Source organism: Acanthopagrus latus, chromosome 8 (assembly GCF_904848185.1).
Source record: "Acanthopagrus latus isolate v.2019 chromosome 8, fAcaLat1.1, whole genome shotgun sequence".
Taxonomy (NCBI): domain Eukaryota; kingdom Metazoa; phylum Chordata; class Actinopteri; order Spariformes; family Sparidae; genus Acanthopagrus; species Acanthopagrus latus.
In genome coordinates this window covers 11,076,685-11,096,901 of record NC_051046.1, presented here as the reverse complement: position 1 = coordinate 11,096,901, position 20,217 = coordinate 11,076,685, and the positions used below count along the sequence as shown (strand labels likewise).

The 20,217-nt window shown below is 42.1% G+C and overlaps 1 protein-coding gene across 9 annotated transcripts in view; it reads left to right on the top strand.

The window, feature by feature from the left end:
* The first annotated feature begins 8,801 nt into the window (after window positions 1–8,801).
* Window positions 8,802–20,217, top strand: part of megf11 (multiple EGF-like-domains 11) — a 76,107-nt gene continuing 64,691 nt past the window's right edge. For all 9 annotated transcript variants that reach the window (XR_005076668.1, XR_005076667.1, XM_037108279.1 and 6 more), the window contains exon 1: window positions 8,802–9,086. The gene's annotated coding sequence lies outside the window, so the exon portion shown is untranslated. The remainder of the gene's footprint in view (window positions 9,087–20,217) is intronic.

Here is a 20,217-nt window from a genome sequence, read left to right as displayed (position 1 = left end):
ACTGATGAGCCGTGCCCGGTTTACCAAAAGCACCTTGCTGCCAAAATCCTATTTTTCTCCATAAACCAGGACTGACAGAGAGGAGGAGAGTGGTTGTGTATAATCTGGAGCCCATGGACAGCAGCCGTGTGAATTCTAACTCGCTTTTGACAAATTGGGTTGCGGCAACTCGAGCATATCAGACCTGAGCACCATCCTGGTCTCCCTCATGGACTGTAAAACCTCTACACCAGTGGTTTTCCTTCAGGGCCCCCGGCAACTTGCTGCAGGATGATTATTAGAACTGAGGCTAAATAAAATTCTGCTGCACAAAATTACATTTAATCTTTGCCTTTTGTTCTTGTGAAATGTTAAATAACTTCACTGAACTGCTCACAGTGTATAAACAGGTAGAGAAGGCTGGAAAGCACTGACCCGCACTCTCAAAGAGAAACTGCTGAAGGACTGAAAGCCGAGTGGGAAAACAAATTTAAGAAACTGTTAAAGATTATGAAACAGACACAACATTTTTTTTCACCTGATCTTAAAGGCGCTTATTGTGATAAAAGTAGATTTTTGAGTCTCATTCCCAACTCTTATGATACTGCATTTTGGAATGGCAGATGATCCGTCCTAAGATCCCAAAGCATCGTTATTTGATGAGTTGGGAAATCAGCTTTTCCTACAATGAGCACCTATAAGAGGTCAGAATCAGAAATACTTTATTGATCGCTGTGAGAGATCAGCTTATATCAGGTCCAGTTTTGAGGCTGATTCCCAAATCGTCATATACCTACATTTTTTGAGATTGTAGGTCGGGTCAGCCATCCCAAAGCTCAAAAAATCAGCTTTCTTACAAACTGGTCCTGTATGCACTTTTGCCCACGGGGATCAAAAAAGTATTTCAAATTCCAAAACAGGGAAGAAAACAATTTGTTTCAAGTAAAGAAAATGCATTGATGGAATCTGTTTTTTGTCTTTGTTTGGTTTCCGTATCGCACCAGTTTTCATCTCACCATTTAAATACAATAGGTGCTTTCTTTTGGCCACCACAAAGCTCCAGGGGGCTTTGAAAAGGTGATGTCACCTATAACTTTGCACCTATTCCCCCATATGGAAAAAAACAAAATAAAGTTTATAAAAAATGAATATTGTATTGACTACATTTGACTCGCGGGAATGCATGGAGTCTAGAAGGGAAAAGAAATACGCAGTGCAGTACTTCCAACACAGTCTCTGAAGCGGCATCATCTATCAGAATATCAAATAATGATGACAATACACAGAGATGACTACATAACAACAGCAACAACAAGTTTGTTCTGCCTGGGCTCTGTATTTTATTGTGTAAACAGCCAGCTGGCCAACACTGGCACATTTACAGAAATGTTGATTCATGTGTGTTGCCCTCATGAATAAATAAATGTAAATTAAATGACAGCACCTCGCTTCCCTTCCCCTCCCCCGCCCATTCAGCTGTCCCTCAAGCCAACCCAGAGGTGGGTAAATGTAAAATGTTAACGAATCTCGACATGTTAAATGTAGTTCCAGACTTTCGGAGTGATTACGAAAACAAGGATTTGAATTTTAAATGGCAGCACTTGTTGGGAGCACGGTCAAAGCGGTCGAATGAAGAAATGATTATGTTTGGTAGAATGATGATCCATAATGTCTCATTGTCCTCTTCTGGTAATCATCTGGTTAGAGCCAGGCACAAACACCAGCCAGGATGGTTAAGGTCCTGAAAAGTACTCGATTTTTGGCTGCAAATTGACAAAATGACTCATCAAAAATATGCTGGAAAATGTTATGACGTCTTGTTTAACAATGACACATATTGTAGAAATGAAAATGCAATATGTACGAAATCAAATTTGAACGAATGACTACGCTGCAAAGTATGTATTTCTTACCGTCACTTGCTTGGATGTTCGAGTTTCTCTAGATGTTTGTTTTCAAATCAATTTGCTGAAGAGGGAAAGTGTCTGAGCTCACCCTCCAATCTCACTTTGTCACCTTGTTTGGAAGTCAATACTTGTCTCGTGCAATTTGACAGCAAGCGTGATGTGGAAACTTGAAACCTCTGGTGTGCACAAACTTACACATGTTATGTCGAGCAGTGTAACCTTCGACGTGAATCATGTGGCTCTGGATTTTCATCTTGATGTTTCATTTAAAGATCTTTCTCCAAATTTATTCAAGTTTTTTGTCAAAAAGTCAATCATACCCAACTTACTTTTCAAAGCAGATTTTTTTTTTTCATATATCTCAACATGTCTGGAGGGGATCTTTAAAAAAATTCAGCAGCAACATTTCTTTCCAGACTCCAGTGTCTGTGGTACATTGAGGATAATCCACAGACCTCACTGTCAACAGTTTTTCATGAGGGCTATTTCTTTGTTCAAAAGCAGTTACAATGAAAACTGTTGACTGTGAGGTCTGTGGATTATCAGAGTAACAGAGACTGTTGATGTTGCTCCAAATGTGTTGCTTCTCCTGAATGTCATTTTTTAAAACTGTGAACACCAGAAAAAAAATAAAAATAAAAAAAAGCGAAAGAAAGAAATTACATTTCAATCTCTATTTAAATGCAGCTGAAATTTCAGGGACGGATATCTCTCGCTGATGAAAACAAAAATATTTTTTATTCAACTCCATTTATTTAGGTTCTTTTTTCGACCTTCTTTCCACTTGTTTGACTTCAATCGAAATCTCTGTGAGGCAATCATCTCGATCCCGTCAAACTTGAAGCAAACAAATGCCACACAGTCTTACCCTGCGTTGGTTTTATATTTAGATGTCTCTATTTTCTTCTCTCTCTCGCTCTCTCTCTCTTTCTCTTTGTGATTCTTGTTTTGTAGCATCTGCATTATGCTGCAAACCAAACTTTCAGATGTACAGTTGAGCAGTCTAAGTATACCTGTGTGTGTTAGTGCATGACATACTTTACATTTGCAGCCTGTAGCAGATGTGTCTGTATCTGTTTCCGTGGCTGCATAAATGACATGTGTTTGTGTTTCAGCTGCAAACTGAGCGTTGGAAAATCTTGAAAAGAAGGCTGATTTAATGAAACCCTTTCAGCTTTTCCCAGTTGTTGTTACAACGCCCACACGGTTTACCTCCAACATATACTGATAGCAACAGACCCTTCACATAGATGTCTACATCTCCTTCTCCTGCTCCTGTTGTGTTCTTACCAAGCCCATCTGTCACATCTCCCATTTTGAATAACGCGTCTTTCATAGTTTGTGTGGACTGACCCTTTAAGCGCTGAAAGAGGAGAGGCAGAACCAGTCAAATATTACTGCGGAGCGAACACATGTCAGGGAAAATAGGAGCCGAAAAGCAGAGCAGCTGTCACGCAGGCCACCATGAACTTACAGCTCCAGACTTGAAGTCCGACACTGTTTATCCAGCAGACAGTGCTGTGCCACGAGGAGACAGCAGATGAGACATGAAAGGAACAAGCTGAGATGCACTGATCGAGGACGAGCTGCAGTGCTGGAAAACAAGAATACGCTATGTCTTGTTTGATGCTGTGGATTTGTTGCCTCATCCACCACCACTTGGTTTGGGGAGTTGGGGATTTGTGGTCAGGGATTACAGCGGGCCACAAAGGCAGCTTCTGAAGCAGCCGATAACGGCAGACAGTTGCTCCGGCTGAGAAGAGAGGCCAACAGTTGGGGCCCCAAACATGCAAATCTGTCCAGTGACGAGGACAGAAATTCGGCCCACAGGATGGAGACGGCCATGGCGGGACCGATGAATACTGGAGCACTGTATTCAGTTCTCGAAATAACAGTTTTAGGTTACAAAAGTAAATCATTTGCTTCTCATCCGGTTGTTGAATCTCTTTTGAAGTGTTTAAGATTCCCCCCTCACTCCACATGCAGCAGAATCACCAGCAACGCAAATCAAATTGAGTTCTTGGTCCATTTCAAGCAAATTAAATTCACTAGTTGTTTCCTTCACCTCGAGTGTCCTCCCCCTGGGCAGGAGGGAGTCTACACAGGTGCAGACTAAAGCAGACGTTTCTCCAATCCTCTGCTATTGTATCGTTAAGTAACATTTTTTTTTCTTTATTTGACTAATGGCCAGCATAGATGGAGGCAATTTAAAAAAAAAAGAAAAAAAAGATTACAGTAACCAACCGTGTGCATGAAAAGGATCAAAAGGAAACAAAAGAGAAAAAACAAATTACTTCAGGAGAGGATTTTACCCCCAAAAGAATTTGTTTACAGATCCTTGAGTGGTGTAATGGATTTTTAAGTGTTACAGAACGTAATGTCCCTGAGCCAGTGGCGACGTGAAGGTGGTGCTGTGCCCTTCTGTTTGGGTAAGATAACTCTTCGAGCTAATTCAGAGGCAAACGCAACTGTGTCTTCTTTTTACTTCTGGGCAGATGTAGTTCATCTGGAGCCGGGCCAAAGACGGCACACAGAGGACTGCACGCGCCGAATGTGACTGCAAACACATTTCCGATAAACTAAACAAAAGTGCGACACTCGGCTGAACCGAGGCACAACAGGCACTTTGAAACGCGCACACACAATTGGGGAACACCGCTGGGATTTTGACTGCAGGTTTGGTTTGAGTGGATGTCGAGCTGCTGAAGTTGAGGGACAAACACACGCAGGCATCATCCATCTGAGAGCAACTCGTGCAGTATGCAGTGGTGTAAAGGCACTAAAAGTATATGCTCAACATTCTGAAGTAACTCCAATATCCTGCCACTTTAAACTGTTTCAAAGTGGAGGCTTGATCTCACAGGAGGCTTCACACATGGACGGTTCATGAAAGATGATGCATCAGAGGAATTAAACTACCAGCTAACATCACAATTAGCTGAAACAACTAGATGTTTAATGGATTTAGTGGATGTGACCAAAAATGAATCGGCAGCCAGTGTGACGAATGATTGTTTTGGTAATTTTTCATTTTTCTTTCAAAAACATTTCACAGCTCCAGCTTCACAGTTGTGAGGATTTTACCGCTTTTCCTTGACTTGAACTGAACCGAATCATTTGTGGGTTTCAGACAAAGACAACAAGTTTGAAAATGAAATGTGTGTGGATGTGTTTTGCACTTTTCTCCCTATTTTCTGACACTTTGCAGACTGTGTTTTATATTGTGATGTTATTTGTTGAGACACATGATGCAGTCTGGACACTTGTTGGCGATCATTAGATGCACAGGACTGTACAAGGGGCAGAGGTGACCGATAATGAGCAACACAGGTGGAGGGAGCACATGCAAGGGAGCTATAGATAGATAGATAGATAGATAGATAGATAGATAGATAGATAGATAGATAGATAGCTTTTTAATCCCTAAAGGGAAATAAGGTCATCATAGCAGTAGATACATTAAAGTACAACAATCAAAATGCAAGGGCAAATATTGAAAGAATAAAGTACTATATATAATATAAATATACAATACTGTATGCAATAAAATACTTAAGTAGCGATAAAATAAAATACTTAGGTATAAAAGGTAAGTGGAACATAAGGTGCGAGAGGACAAGGTGAGTAAACAATGAAAAAACAAGCTATAAACACAATAAAAACGCAATAGGGAGCTGCTACAAGCAGAAGGACGGGTCGTTTCGGTGCCAGACTGGGGCGAGAGCTGCACTGTAGTCTATGGGCGATGCATGGAGAAACACACTCAAACATAACGCATCTACATACTATGACTTTTGATGAAAAAAAAAAAAAAAACCCTCCAGAAAATGAAAGAACACACCTCAGAGAGCAGGTTAACCACTGATTTTTCCATTCAAGATGACTGACAAGGCTCATAATATCTTAACCAAACACCGCCAGTCCAACCAAATATCACTGAGACTTCAATTACACTGTGAGAAGGAGCCTTTATCGAGTGAAATCCATGGATGAACAATGTGCCAATAAAAAAATTTAAAAAACACATACACATTGAAAATACCACCAATAATTGAAAGAAATCATTAGTTAAGAGCTACATACAAAAACAGCTATCTCCACCTCAACCACGGTTAAATATTGCTTGCACATGAAAGCGTTCGAAAGAATAATCCAATCATATTATGCATAGTATAGCACTCACAGGTAGATTTTGCCACATACATACACACAGATGGCTGACAAAGGAAAGATCAGAGCAGCGCCGGCGCTCCTGCAGATATCCCTCCTCTTGATATGTTTTGATGATGTTGGTGACAGCGCTGTCCCTCACGTCTGTTCAACTTCTTCCGCAGGTATTCAGCTTGAGGTCTGGCGGCTGCGAAGGCCAATATGTATGAATCATGTCCTTACTCATCAAAACCATTCAGTGGGTCCTTGTGTCCCATGACCTTCATCTCAAGAGAAACCTGATCATTCAGAACAACTGTGTGTCGAGTTGCCGACTCTTCATACTAAAGAGACCGTTAGTTTTGTGCTCAGCTCATGTTTTTCAGTTGTTTCCTTTAATTTTACGCCAGTCTTTGCTTCATACACAAAATGTCTCTACACTGTGGTTTTGTGCACTGCTGTCCTCACGCACCAGGTCATGTTCCAAGTTCTAATTGCAATGAAATAGTTGTTAGTCAACTTTGGGAGGTATAGATAATTACTTGAAAACCAGACATCAACCCTTTACATTCTTGGTCCATAGAGCATAATTTGCTCAATTTTTTTGTTGTTATGTCAGTGATTTTGGCATTCCACACAAGCACTGAAAAAGACATCTGAGTGCCGGAGCCGGGAAACTAATAGGTTGTCGACACTTTTTAAACGCATATTTCGATAGTTGAGTGGCTCGGCGGCTTCAGAAGAGTTTTGTCGAGGCCGATAACGAGATTTGAGTGGCTGCAGAGGTGTTGATTGGTGCTGTTGATGACTACAGATCTGTTCAGTGTTGAGAGCCGCACTGGACAAGTTGCTATTCTGATTGCTGCATTTATATATTGGAGCCTCTGACAATAATTGTTTGATTGCCGATTATGTCATGTTTTACTCCTCCACTCCTACTCGTCCTGCATTTCCAGTGACATGCCTTTACCCTGTTCTGCGCTGACACCTATATGTAAGAATTGCCCACCTTTTTAATTTATTCTCCAAACTGATCAGGTGGCAGAATATCACCAGCAAGTTCAGGGTTTTATCATCTGTATTGCAAAAATCTTTTACTAAGGTATCGCCAAATTACTTATCAGTGAAGTTCGGTAGAGACTCGGTCCCTTTCCTCACCAAAAGTTCAAGCAATCCAGAAGTCAACATCTCTTGTTTTTCTCCCGTGTTTATCACATTATTTCTCTGCAGCCAAACAGTGGTTACCAATGAGCGCTCACTGTCGCCCCTTGAGGCACAAAGCGGTATTGCGAGACAGGACGAGTCGAGGCTAGCTGGTCAGCATGCTAACTGCTAGTGCCATTTGTAACAGAATAACTGTGTATGTTGTTTTGTTAAGAATAAGTGACTCCACAGTTTCTTTGCACCATGCTTAATTAGGATTGCCAATTACTGCAGTCAGCCCCGGCCTCTGATTGGCCGCACAGTTAACAGGCTTGCCTGTGCTTGTTGGATCTTTTTAGTTTAAGCTGTGGAGCCTGGAGAGCACACTTGACCATGCTTATTTTACATTTATTGTGCTTATCTTGCGCCTTTGTATGACAGAAGAACTTATCACTTATTCTGCAGCAAAAGATGAATTTGTTTGGGCTCATTTTCAGAGGTGAGTTAACACACATTTGGTGCAGACAGGGGACAGTATGTGAGACTGACTCATAACGAACTCAAGCTCCTGTGATCATTGTATTGAAGCAGCAACAGGGTGGCTCATGGATGCGTTTTCAAAAGATTTTTTTAGACAATAGTGTCACTAAATCAGGCTGTGAAAGCATAGACAATACTGGTTACCAAGATCAGTTTGTTGTTGCTTTTGTTCTTTGTTTTTTTGTTTTGTTTTTTTTCTTTCCATGGCTTTGTTCACAGAAAGAATTTCATAGAACGTCACCAGACTTATCCTTTCAAAAGACCCGATCATTCAGTTTATAAAAGGAACGTTTAGCTGTCCACCACACTCACCAGCCTCTGACCTCCCACTCAGAAACATACCTCTGTTAAATGTCAGTGTAGGGAACTAAATTCAACGCCAGGTTTCCGAATCTTCCATGCGGAAAATCAAACGGCGTAATCTTGTCAGCCCCGGGGGGAACATCAGGCCCGCAAAAGCATGAGGCTGCTGATGGCTGGAACATGCTCAGATAGATACACAAATGCGAAAGACTCTCCAAACTGGAGCATAAATCTGTGACGGGGGGGTTGAGGATATATTATCAGCGAGCAGCTACAGGTGGACCCCCAACAACAGATCTGAACGCCAAAGGAAGACGCCACTGAACCTGTCTAGACTTGATCTATTTCATTCCTGGTTCAGAGGAGAGCTGAAGTGTTCACCCTTGCAGAAGTACATAGGAGCTGATTATGATAATTACGCCTTTTCCGGGCAATTTCATTTACATTTTCACGTCATATAATTTTCTATGTGGCAGCTGTGTATGACAAGCAGACAGACAATCCAGGTGAAAGAGGGTTTGCCTTGGGTATTCTGTCTCCCTTAACAGGTTGCAATACCTGTCCAAGGTGTCTTGACAAGTTGTTATTGAGAGTTTTGTGGGATAATGTTTAAGGAGGCGACCTTGTGTGTGTTTGTGTTGGGGGGTGATGGTGATGGGTGAAGAGCTGTGTGTGTGTGTGTGTGTGTGTGTGAGGGCTTGCAGCATCAGCATCAGCGCCCATGACGTCACCAGAGTTTAAAGTGGGCCGCGCTTCACCCAGTGAAGTAGAGGAGAGAGGAGAGAGGAGAGAGGAGAGAGGGAGGCAGCGGCGGCAGGCTCCTCTCACTCACACCTGACTGCTGCGCGGTCGCTCCGTGTCGAAGCGCGAACTCCGCAAACCACCCGCTCCAAGCACACCTGAGCGTTGTTCCCTTTTTTCCTTTCCCTTGCTTTCTTTTTTTCTTTTCTTTTCTTTCTTTCTTTCGTTCTTTCACGCCGATATCAAAGATGGAAGATGGGAGCTGAATTGCGCTTTTACTGAGAGGGGCGCTAACTTTGCATCTCAAGTCCGTTCCCCTGTTGGGTGAGTTCAGATTGCATTTTTTTGCGCGTAAAAGGGACAAAACGGGGGGGGGGGCTTCATTTAATCACCGCTAATGACGAGGGCGTGTGAAGAGCCATAGACTGTGATTGCGGTGATTAAGAGCTTTGCTGATGTTTGTCAGAAGAGATAAACAGATTTTGTTCGCCTTTGTGTGTGTGTGTGTGTGTGTGTGTTGTAACTTGGGGGCGCAGTCTTCTGGCGTTTGGAAAGCTGCTGCTGTTGGCTGCTTGATGTGACAAATTGTGCTTTCTATTTAATTAGGCTATTGGCGAGTCTATCCCGCGGAAATGTGCGCGCCGTGCCAAAAGAAAAAGGGCTGTATCATCCCGTAGACTGCAGACATGTATTGTTTTTTTTGTTTCTATGTTAATTCTACATGCCTCGCAGGTGCCAAGAAAACTATTAGTTTGAAGGGGACAGGGGGTGTTAAGAGCCCGTTGTAATGCAGTGAATGCTAATAAGTGTGTGAGGGGGACGCATGAGCAGCTGGTTTGAAGTTTGCCATTGTAGCTGACCGTCTTTCATTTTTCTGGGTGTCATGCACATTGATTTAACTTATGCTCCATTCTGGAAAAGTCTCCCTCAGCTCAAGGTTTAATTTTCCCAATGATTTGGCGTCCTTTCAAAGTCAAGGCTGTGGAGTGACGAACATTTGTGATCCAGGTCCAGGTTGAGCCCCCCCTCCCTCCGCCCCTTTTCCAGCCACTAGATGGCAACAGAGCGCAAGATAAAGTGTCTGATTAAACTTGCATTAGTCTATTAGTCAATGAGCAGATCTGCACCATGGTTTAATAATGAAATCATTACTGCTGCTGATTTCCTTTGTGGAAAAAATAAACAGACCGAGAAGGCTCCTATTAAATCAATGATTCCTGTTAAGTCAATGGCAGGTGCACGAACATGCACACACACACACACACACACACACACACACACAGAGAAACACACCGGAGTAGATTCCTGTTATTTTGCCCTGCTGGAACAGCATTCATAGCGTCCCACGCTCTGCATGGGTTCCCCGCATTAAAGCAATTTGTCATAAAGTCATTTATCATAAATGCACTTTGACACTACAGCAGTGCAGGTTCTGCTCTGACCCTGAATCTGACACAATTGCAAACATTTTGAATTTGCTTCTTCTTCATTCTCCCTGATGGTCTGGTGTTTTTCTTTTTTTTTTTTTTGGGTGGGGGGGCGGGAGGCGAATTTCATGGCTGCACATTCACAGTCTTCAATCACCTCACAATTGTAACACCCTAACCCCCCCCATAACTGCACAAACACAGCATGCACAAATAAATGATTCACCGTCATGCAAAGTCATTTTTAACTTACACTTCCTGTTTGCCTTCGCATTAAGAAGCTAGATGATCAATTTCTCTGTCAAAACTCATTTTGAATCCACTCGGCGGCAAACAAAGCCAGTTGTGATTATGGGCCGTCGTGGCCGCGGTAACAGAAAATGTGGGCATTTCAGCGTTTCTGTCGTTTGTGACTCCCATGTCGCTGTAATCCAGGCTGCCAAACAAACACGCTGAAAACACACACTCGTCTTCTTTATTTTGCTGCCGTCCTGTGAAAACTACTGTACGTGTCTCTGAAATGTCGACCCTCACTGAGCATAAATTACCGCCTTTTTTCTGCTGTGTGACAACGCATTCTTCGGCCAGCCCAGTCTGTTTTTTAAGCTATTCATTTAACCTAAGTAGACGGATATAATTCATGCTACAGTTTATCTGATAAATCAAAAATCAGCGTAATTGATGGTATTTTCACTAAACCTGGTCGTCTTTGACCAGCATTTATCTGGTTAATGAGTTTAGGAAGTAATTTCATCCTATTGTTATGCAAATGTTGTAGATAACTATATCATCATATTAAATCCGTATCTGCATGTGCAGAACATTTTGTGTGTTCAAATGTCTTTTTATTGGACACACATGCAGCATTGCCGGTCCGCAGCTGGCACGCACCCACTGTCACTGACACGTCTATTGAGCTTCGGAGTTATTTTTCACCTCTAATCAAATGGCCATTCATCCAAACTTGTGATCTGTATGTTGTTGTTGTATACCATCTGGTGGCCCTCCAGCGCTGGTGTTGTCTCAATCTGTGATTTCATACAACTTTTATTTTCCAGCGGCGGAGAGGTCATGCTGCCAGAAAAGCAAATTGATACTCAGTTCAGCTTCAGTGGCTTCAGCTCTCAGAAGAGCCAAGGACGACTTTTGCCACAGAGACGCCGCGAATTCTGACGTTATTTAATGAGAAGTGAGCAGACACATTTTTGTCTCAATTTCTGAGCTCTCCCAAAGCGGCAGCCCCCCTCAAGGGCACATAAGTGGCTTGTGAATTTGGTAGTTTTCCTTTTTTTTGTGCACTTTTACAGCCTAGTAAACCCTTTCAACTGGAAATCCCGATGTTTGGCTCGATCAATACATTTAATTAGTGCTGATTAATGAAAGAGTGTGGCTGTGGAAGGCTGACAGCTCTCTCCCTTTACAAGGACATGTTCTATTGGCAAACAGGGACAAATTGCTTTTCATTGCAGGAATTTGATTTTACATATAAGCTGTAATTCACAATCCAGATTAGACCTAATGAACACGTCTATTAGATTAGTCTGTAAGTCAAATTCGCACACTTGTTTGATTTAGAGGACACTAATTCATTCTTTAATAATTCAATAAGCGCAATTAACGCTTGATCAGCCGTTGGTTTGCACACATGCAAACTCAATAATCTCTTAATCGCAAGTGAATTAAAAGGTTTGGAAACGTTCACCAGGACATATGCTTTGAAATAGTTTCGCCCTCAGGCTGGATGTGTTGTTGGCAGCGCGAACAGCAGCGTATCAGGATGCGCAGTTCATACAGTTCAGTGCTGTAGCATAATGAGGGTGCTGGATCTGGTTCACGGGGGTCAGCGCAGCGTTCTAGACTTGACAACAACATGTGGCCACCTCAGTATACATGTAATATTTCAAGGCAGAGTTTCCTCCGGAGTTTGTTGTTTTTGAACACTGTTCTCTGTCAAGGCCCCTCAAAAGTAACAGCTCCAATGACCTTTATTCTGCAAATTAAGCTGTTTTTGCTGTGCGCTGACTGATAGATCTTATTATTTCAGCAAAAGTGCACTGAGCATTGAGCAAATACCCTGGAGCCATGGCAACTACATTAACAAAAGTTAATGAAATATACGGAGGCAGGGCCTAGACTTTAGTCGTGAAAGCTGTGGCATTTACATTTTGCACGTCTTGTGGGAGGGGACGAAAACACTACATAATACGGCAAACCTGCCTATTGTGTTTTATCCCAGTGTAAAAGCATACACACAGGCTCGTGGAAAGTCATCCGTTCCCTTTTGTTGTGAGTCTGGACTCTAAAGGAAAGTCATGGACGTACGTGCCTGTTTTGCATCACAACAAAGTTAAATAAGTGCAAAGTGATGCTAAATTTTTAAGGCCACAGGATTTTGTTCCTTAAAACAGCCTAGCTAGCTGGCATTGAAAAATAAGAAGGAATCTGCAATGTAGATGCAGCTTCAATTCCATGTTAGCTGTCCCAAAGGTCTCACCACGTCTGCATCTGATTATGCCTGCATGCATTTAATTAATAATTCGACAATGCACGGCATTGATGTCGGTCAGCCAACGCTCTGCAGGGGAATAGATTTCCTGAGCCTGATATCCAGCCACAGCCTCTCGGAGAGGAGCAGAAACGATGAGCTCAGGCAGATTTCAGATACAGGAGCTCCGGTGTGGAGCTGCGATAATCCCCCCTCCCTCAGGTGCAACCGCTCCTGGGGAGGAACACCACGGACTACAGCTCACCGTCGATGCTTGGCCGGGCTCTGATTAATGCACTCATCAGTTCTTTTCTTGTTTGTTTTAACGACAAGCATGTCCCTTGTGGGAATCTTGTGACTTTTTGCAAATACTGCTGATGCATCTGCTTACACCTGCCACTTTTTTTTTTCTTCTTCTTCTCTTGTCTCGTGCAAGGACCGCTGCCATAATGCCTGAGTCTTTTGACATGACTTGGCTGTCAGTTACAGCGACGGCAACCGCGCGACACGCTTTCCACCGGAGATACAGGAAATACATGAGCCGAGGAAATGAGCAGTGATAAGATCCCAGCGTGTTGGGATGTGTTGTGCTTTGTTGATAAGGCTATTATTCATCATTATGCTTCAGACAGCAAAATCCGTCCTCCATCTCAGGCATATGCTTGTGACGCATGGTTTACTCACCGCTTTACATTTGCAGTTGAGTTGTACTCGCTTTGGAGTTTTAAAAATGATTTCATCAGTTATGTAGACTGTAGAGACAGCAAAGATATTCAGTGAGCATCTCACATTTTGGCTCTTCTTCACTTCTGAAATCTTAGGTTGCTGAACAGAAGCCGAGGATTTAAATACGGTCCTCTTGGAAACATGCTGAAATTTAATATTTAATGTTAATTTGACAGCATCAAAAAGGTACTGAGAGGCACCAAGAGTGTTTTAAAATGTGGAGAATATCAGTCAAAAATGGTTATGATTCATTCCTATAAAAGTCCAAAAAAAAAAAAAATGTAGAAGATGACTGCCGGCTCTGATCAAAGAGCGGGGCCATTTTGAATACACAGAAACACATCACTCAGGCGTTTCCCTGCATCCCACGGTGTGAACTTCGTATCGGTAAGAGAAAAAGTGTTGAAACTTTGCAGATTGTTTCCTCATTATCAGACGACGATACAAAATCAGTGAAGACGTGAGAACAAAAGAAAAATCCAGCGTGTGATATTTGAAATTGAAGCGCCCGAGTTCAGTGGTGATCTTGAGAAGATATGTCATTGACATGAAACGCTGACCTGAGCGTGAACTCCTGAGGCCGCGTGATGTCGCGTGGGAGTTTCAAAGTACCGCGTTCAGTCCTGTATGCGTCTCAGTGGGCTGGGGTAGCTGACGTGGTAATTATTATGCACGTTTCATAATACACAGCAATTCGGCGACGTGATCGATGATGGATGATCATCATCCTGACAAATGCAGACAGGGGAAGAGTTGTGGTCATGCCACATTTGGCTGCCTATATGTGATTGATGATTAAAGAGGACAAATGATTCACTGTGCTCAACTGTCCATTAACAGTGTGATGCCTATTAGAGTGTGGTGCTTTGCCTGTGGCACCTTCCGGAGAGGGACATCATCATAGTATTTCCCTCTGTCTGTCGAGTCTGTTTCTGTGTGTGTGTGTGTGTGTGTGTGTGTGTGTGAGTGTGTGTACTGCTGGTTGTATAATCTCATGGCAGCTGGTTTCCGTGGAAGTGAAATTTGATTCAGCAGCAGAGATGCTCACTTGCATACACTCAGCTCCACTGATACACTTGACATGTAACATATTACTGCCACATCTGAGCCACATGCTGCGCTGCTCCTGTTTAATAAATGTTGTAGATGCATCCCCTCGCAGCCCGTCCGATCAGTTCCAGTGAGCAAACTCTGGCCCATTTCCAGAGTCTAGTGATGGATCTTTGTTCTATCAGTGAGGCGCTTTGAGCCCCGTAACATAAAGCCCCTGCGCTTATTCAGCAGCGCCCGTGCACCTTGCTTGTGATCAATGGCCAGCAGTCAGGACAGTGAATGGAGCACAGATTGAACCACATCTGGGATTTGGATGCTGAATAACTGCCCACTCAACAGCGGCGACTCATGAATAATGCACACGGCCCGTCCGAGTGTCCCGTCTCCTCTAGCCCCTCACAGCCGATGCTTTCGCACTCAGACCTGTCCAGAGAGCAGGAGGTCAGGGCACAAATACTTGGCACCCCCGGCTCCGGCATCAGGCAGTCCCACCTGAAAGAATAATGGAATAGAGAAGGCTGAAATGGAAGCGAGTGATGTTGTGAGGGTGTGGAGGGAATGCAGCAACATTTTTTTTTATATACAGCTATGATCATCGCAGTTAGGTTTCTGTAGTTTTTTTTAAGGTGTATTTTTACATACAGCACAAGGATGTGTAGGTTGAGATGGCGGAGAGAACTGCAATCCAAAAACACTTTCCGTTTTTCTGCCTTCTCTAAGCTATAAATAGATAGCAGAGCAGAACTGTCTGACAAGATATCATCCATTTAAAACAGGTTTATAGCATATAACATGATACTGTATGATTGTTTGTTCTGTGTTTCTGCAAGTTTGAATATGCAAAATTTTGGGTCAATTAATTAATTCATCTATTAGTCAGCTATTAAATGAAGTGCCAACTACCTTGAATTAAGTGTTTTTTTAAAAGCAGCATTATGTAAATTTTTTACCTTAAAATAACAGCTCAAAATCATTTTGATGGTACAGCATCTTGTATTAGGCTAAATGGTGTCAGCTACTCCGCCCCCGTTCACTTGTTCAGTCTCTATGTAGCTTCAGTGAGAGGGTCGGATCACAGCGGTACCTACATGTTTACTTCAAGATACAAGTTTTCAACACATAACGCTATTATGATGTAATGAGTTTGGTTCATAGTTAGCGCCTCCACTTTGTCTGACAAAGTGTTAAAAACCTGGGATTTGTGTTTACGACAGCGGTGTTGCACTCAGAAGCTGTGGGGTGCGCCAAATCACACAAAATACTACTTTCTATGTTATGTTGTTATGAAAAACAGTCAAAATTCTCTGATTCCAGCTTCTTAAATGTGAATATTTTCTGATTTTTTTATTCCTGTATGCCACTAAACTGAGTATCTTTGGCTTCTGGAAACACTGATTGACATTTTTCACCCATTTCTAATTTTTTATAGATGAAACAAATAATTGGTACAACACAATTAAATACTACACTGTAAAATCTGACAAAGTGACTTTACTGAAAAAAAATCAAAGAAACCAATTACCTCAAAATTACCAAGTAAAGTAGACTAATAATTTGAAGTAGTTTAAACCTTTTAGCTCGTACAATTTAAATTGAATAGTTTACCCAATAATTCTGAGGTAATCAGGTCCCTGACCTTCTGTAGCTTTAAACAGATGAAAAGAGAACCAGGATGAGTTTTTAACTTGAATCAAGCAGATGACATTGAATACATCTCAGTGCATTGTTTCTTCAGCCTAGTGGTTTTATTCAGCATCCTAATGATCGTACAAGCAAATGCCTAATGCCTTTGCTGAATTCATGTCTATTTTGGGTCCTCGCCATCAGTTACACTGCGGCCTCATTTGAGTCTGTCACTGATGAAAATGGACATCTTCTTCAGGCATTCATCACGCAGGCTGAACAGACACACAAGCCCTGCTCTCTTTTGTTCATTTTTTTTAATGCATTCAGACCAAGTAGGCGTATTTCACTCAAGTGGATTCAAGGACATTTAAAAGGTCGCGGTGGCAAAAATTGGGCATACATCTTTAATGCAAATCCGGCTGATGGAGCTCTCATTTCACCAAATTGAGATCACCTGGTTGCACGATGGCCCGGGCCTAACGTGCTGCAGAAGCACATTTTCAGATTTAATAATCATGATGGTAAGTCATTCCTCTTTCAGTCATTGACTAGTGATCCAGAAGGTTAATGTGCTACACCAGCAGTGGGAGTAAACCATTGATCTAGAGAGGGTTGTTGGGAGATGTATGTAGCTTTTAGCTGAAAATGAAAAGTTAATATTTCATTCTAATTGGTTATTATTAGAAAAGAAATCCCATTAGAATATATACAGGTTCTTATGTGAGACGTTTCAGTGAATTAGCAGTGGAGTTTGGTCTGCATTTGACTGATTTTTAATATTAAAACTACAGTAAATCAGCAGTTGAAAGTAATTCAGTAAATTTACTCAAGTACTGTATGTAGCTGTAGTAGATTACTGCTAATTCATATATCAACTCTGTTACATATTCCATAAATACACATTGTACTTTATGCTGCACATGATTTTTTTCTGACAGCTGCTTTTACCTGTTGCTTCAGATTAAGATTTGACATAAAACAACTGTGATACGCTTAAAAAACATGACACGTGAATATTAAATAAAACTGGCTGTTCCAACATTTCTGACTGGTGATCTCTTATTAGAAAAAAAACAGCCTGTGTCTGTCTGTGAATCCACATTATGTTTTAAATGTCGATGAGCAAAGATAAGTTTTCCCACTAAACCTCTCACATGGTTTCATGAACCAAATTGTCCAAAATGTCACAATAAATCAAAGATTAGAAAAATAAAATAAAGATGTAAAAATATTCCCGATGACCCATCAGATTTATCTTGTGATCCTTTGGACACCACGAAATTGAAATACCATGAAAGTAACTGGTGGTTATATGGATGCCTCATTATTAACAGCCTGATAATATCATGTGTAATAATATATCACTCACATGAGCAATTTTACAGCATAACCAGGACTTTTACTTTGATACTTTGACTTAACTTAGCTGATACTAATTAAAAGACACAATATGATGCATCTGCATCAATTTAAATTAAAAAAAAAATCATTGTGTATTTACATTATCCCAAATCATGCCAACAATGTTCAAATCCATCCATCCATAATTTTATATAAAGGGCAATTCCACCAATTTTACAAATTAGGTCTATTTATAGGTCTTTGGCAGACCTACCATTCTTTGGAGTCCGCCCCCCCCAACCCTAACCGTAACGTGAAAAAAAATAAGTATGCTTGTTTATGTTATGTTTTAAACATTTCTACCTAGCTATCCTAGGATGGATTTTCATCAGCAGTGGTTGTAGTTAGACAGTAAAGACAAGGACTCCCATGATCCCACGTTTTTCATTTCCTTTATTTGTTTTGATTGAAAGACTTTCAGCTGCAGAAATTATGCACTTCACTGTCAGTTCAAGTGTATTTTATGATATAATGATACTTTAATGCAACTTAATGTTCCGAGTGCCTTTTCCTACACTGCAGTATAGTGTGATCAGTATACTATCATATTTGTTTTCTTACTGTAGGTCAGAGGCACTGCTGTAGACTGCTGAGACTAATAAAAACTTCAGTCCCTCCCCCCCAAAAAAGTCAGCCCTGTTTTGAGATCTCAGAAGGCTGCCTGCACAGAAAGCAAGGTGCACCCAGATGCAGTGGCTTTTCTCTTCCTCGGCCCCCCCCGCCTCCCTTCTGTCTGCTTCACACACCGCTTACCCGGCGACATTTGGGACGAGTTTCTCACTGCTTGGCTTCTCACATCTTGGACACTGACACAAAATAAATGAAGACACAAAGAAGACACAAGGTTCAGAGTTGGAAGGGGTTGGTGGCTGAGGTGTGAAACTATTGGGGTGTAAAATTGCCCTGGCAGCCGTGCTGTTGTTTCAGCATTTCATGGCGAGCTGCTCAGCTAGCGTCACTATACTTGCCTGCTCAGTGCCTTCTTCCCTTCACCTTTTTTTCGCTTTTTTTTTTTTCTCCGCGCATGCCGTACCTCTGCTTGAGTTTGGCCCTCTCTCTGTAGAGACTGTGAACTTTTATGAAATACAGCAGTGACCATCTCGGCTGATTAGCATGCACGGCCGTGCTTCCTTGACCAGAGCTGCAGAGTAATAAGAGTAGTTTGTTCTCTTGGTGGGAGATGGCAGAAGGTTCACCGGGCTAATATTTGCACATTAATTTGTCTCGAGATGTCCAACTGTTCTCCAGCAGCTCTCATTACTTGCAATCAGTCACAGGGCGGCTAATTGTCTGCGTGGGAAACGAGCACCTTACTGGTGCAAGGAGGATCCTGACTGGTGCTTCCGGCAGGAGGCCAGAGCCAGGCCGCGGAGAGAGGACAGACGTACACGGAGGGCATCGCAGCGCATTTGGCTGTCACTATGATGCCTGGGGTTTGTTATTAGAGGCATGGGGTGAAACGTAGTGGCTATTCTAAGCAGCCGGCAGCGCTATGTGATATCAGGGAACATAGTTGTTTTGGTCCATTAAATGGTGTTGTTTCACTAATTAGTTTTCTTATGGAAAAGGTAGGCCTGCAGCTGGTAATTGGTGACATGCTCACAACTGTAGATTCTGTGAGTGTTAATTGGATTTTAACCCGAAACCAAATTCATCACAGGAGAACGTGATAATGTTTGACGGTTGAAAATCGGTCTGAAAAAATAGGGGCAAAGTTGCTGCATGCTCTATTTTATTATCTATATTTGATGATTTCATGTTTACTCACATTAGTGTAAGATTTCTTTGCTCTTTCTTTGAACCGCCTCTGAACAGATGGCTCGACTGGCTCCGCTGCTCTTCTCCCCTGTGTGTCTTATTCTACATTCATAAAGCTAACGTTAGACTAGATTAGTTCCTCTGATGTCCATGAAGCAATTTCTCATTATTGCCTGTGGTTGGGAGTGGGCAGACTCCTGCCTGGGAGCGCACAGGACAGTGTTTGTCAGCGCTGTGACAGGCTGCAGAAAAAGTCTTTGTGCCCAGACGGAAAGAAGGAATAAATGTGTGAGGGGAGCCTTCCTCCAATGGGCTGTGTCTGGTGTTGGCCTGCCCTGCGGTAAGGCAAGGTTATTCAGATGAAAGATGGTGTTGAGATTAGTGAGCCCTGCCTTAGCGCGTGGACGTCCAGCATGCCGCACTGCGTGATTTATGAGAGTCGTGATATCAGCGGTCGCCACATGAATAAACCATGTGGCCAGAATTAAGCCTCTGTTAAACGACGCACAGCATTTTCCCAGGTGCCTCGACCTCCGAGTGGAATTCGCAGTCATGAAAGTTGTGATGTTGATGCTGTTGCACTGTGGCACTTTCTTGTTGATCCCCCAACGAAGCAGCTGAGGAACCACACGTCTGAGGTCTTCTCCAATCGCTGATCATTCCCACGACTTTACCAGCGCTGTCAGCTGAGGGGTTGGATGGTGATAAGTTCATTAATGGTTGGAGAGTGACATGAGAAGTTGAGAAAATTTGAAGGCTTAACACAAGAGAATGTAACTCCAGTAAATAATTTCCATCCCGTAATTTATTCAAATGCCACTAAAACGTGTTAAGTTCAATTTGGTATTTATGAAGTGTCTTTTTAAAACATAATGAGGCTACAGCTAATTATTATTTTCATTTTAAATAATCTGGTGATTTAGAATGTAAAGGATTACTTTGTGATAGGTATGATAGTGGGTCTATTCCTACGATCAAC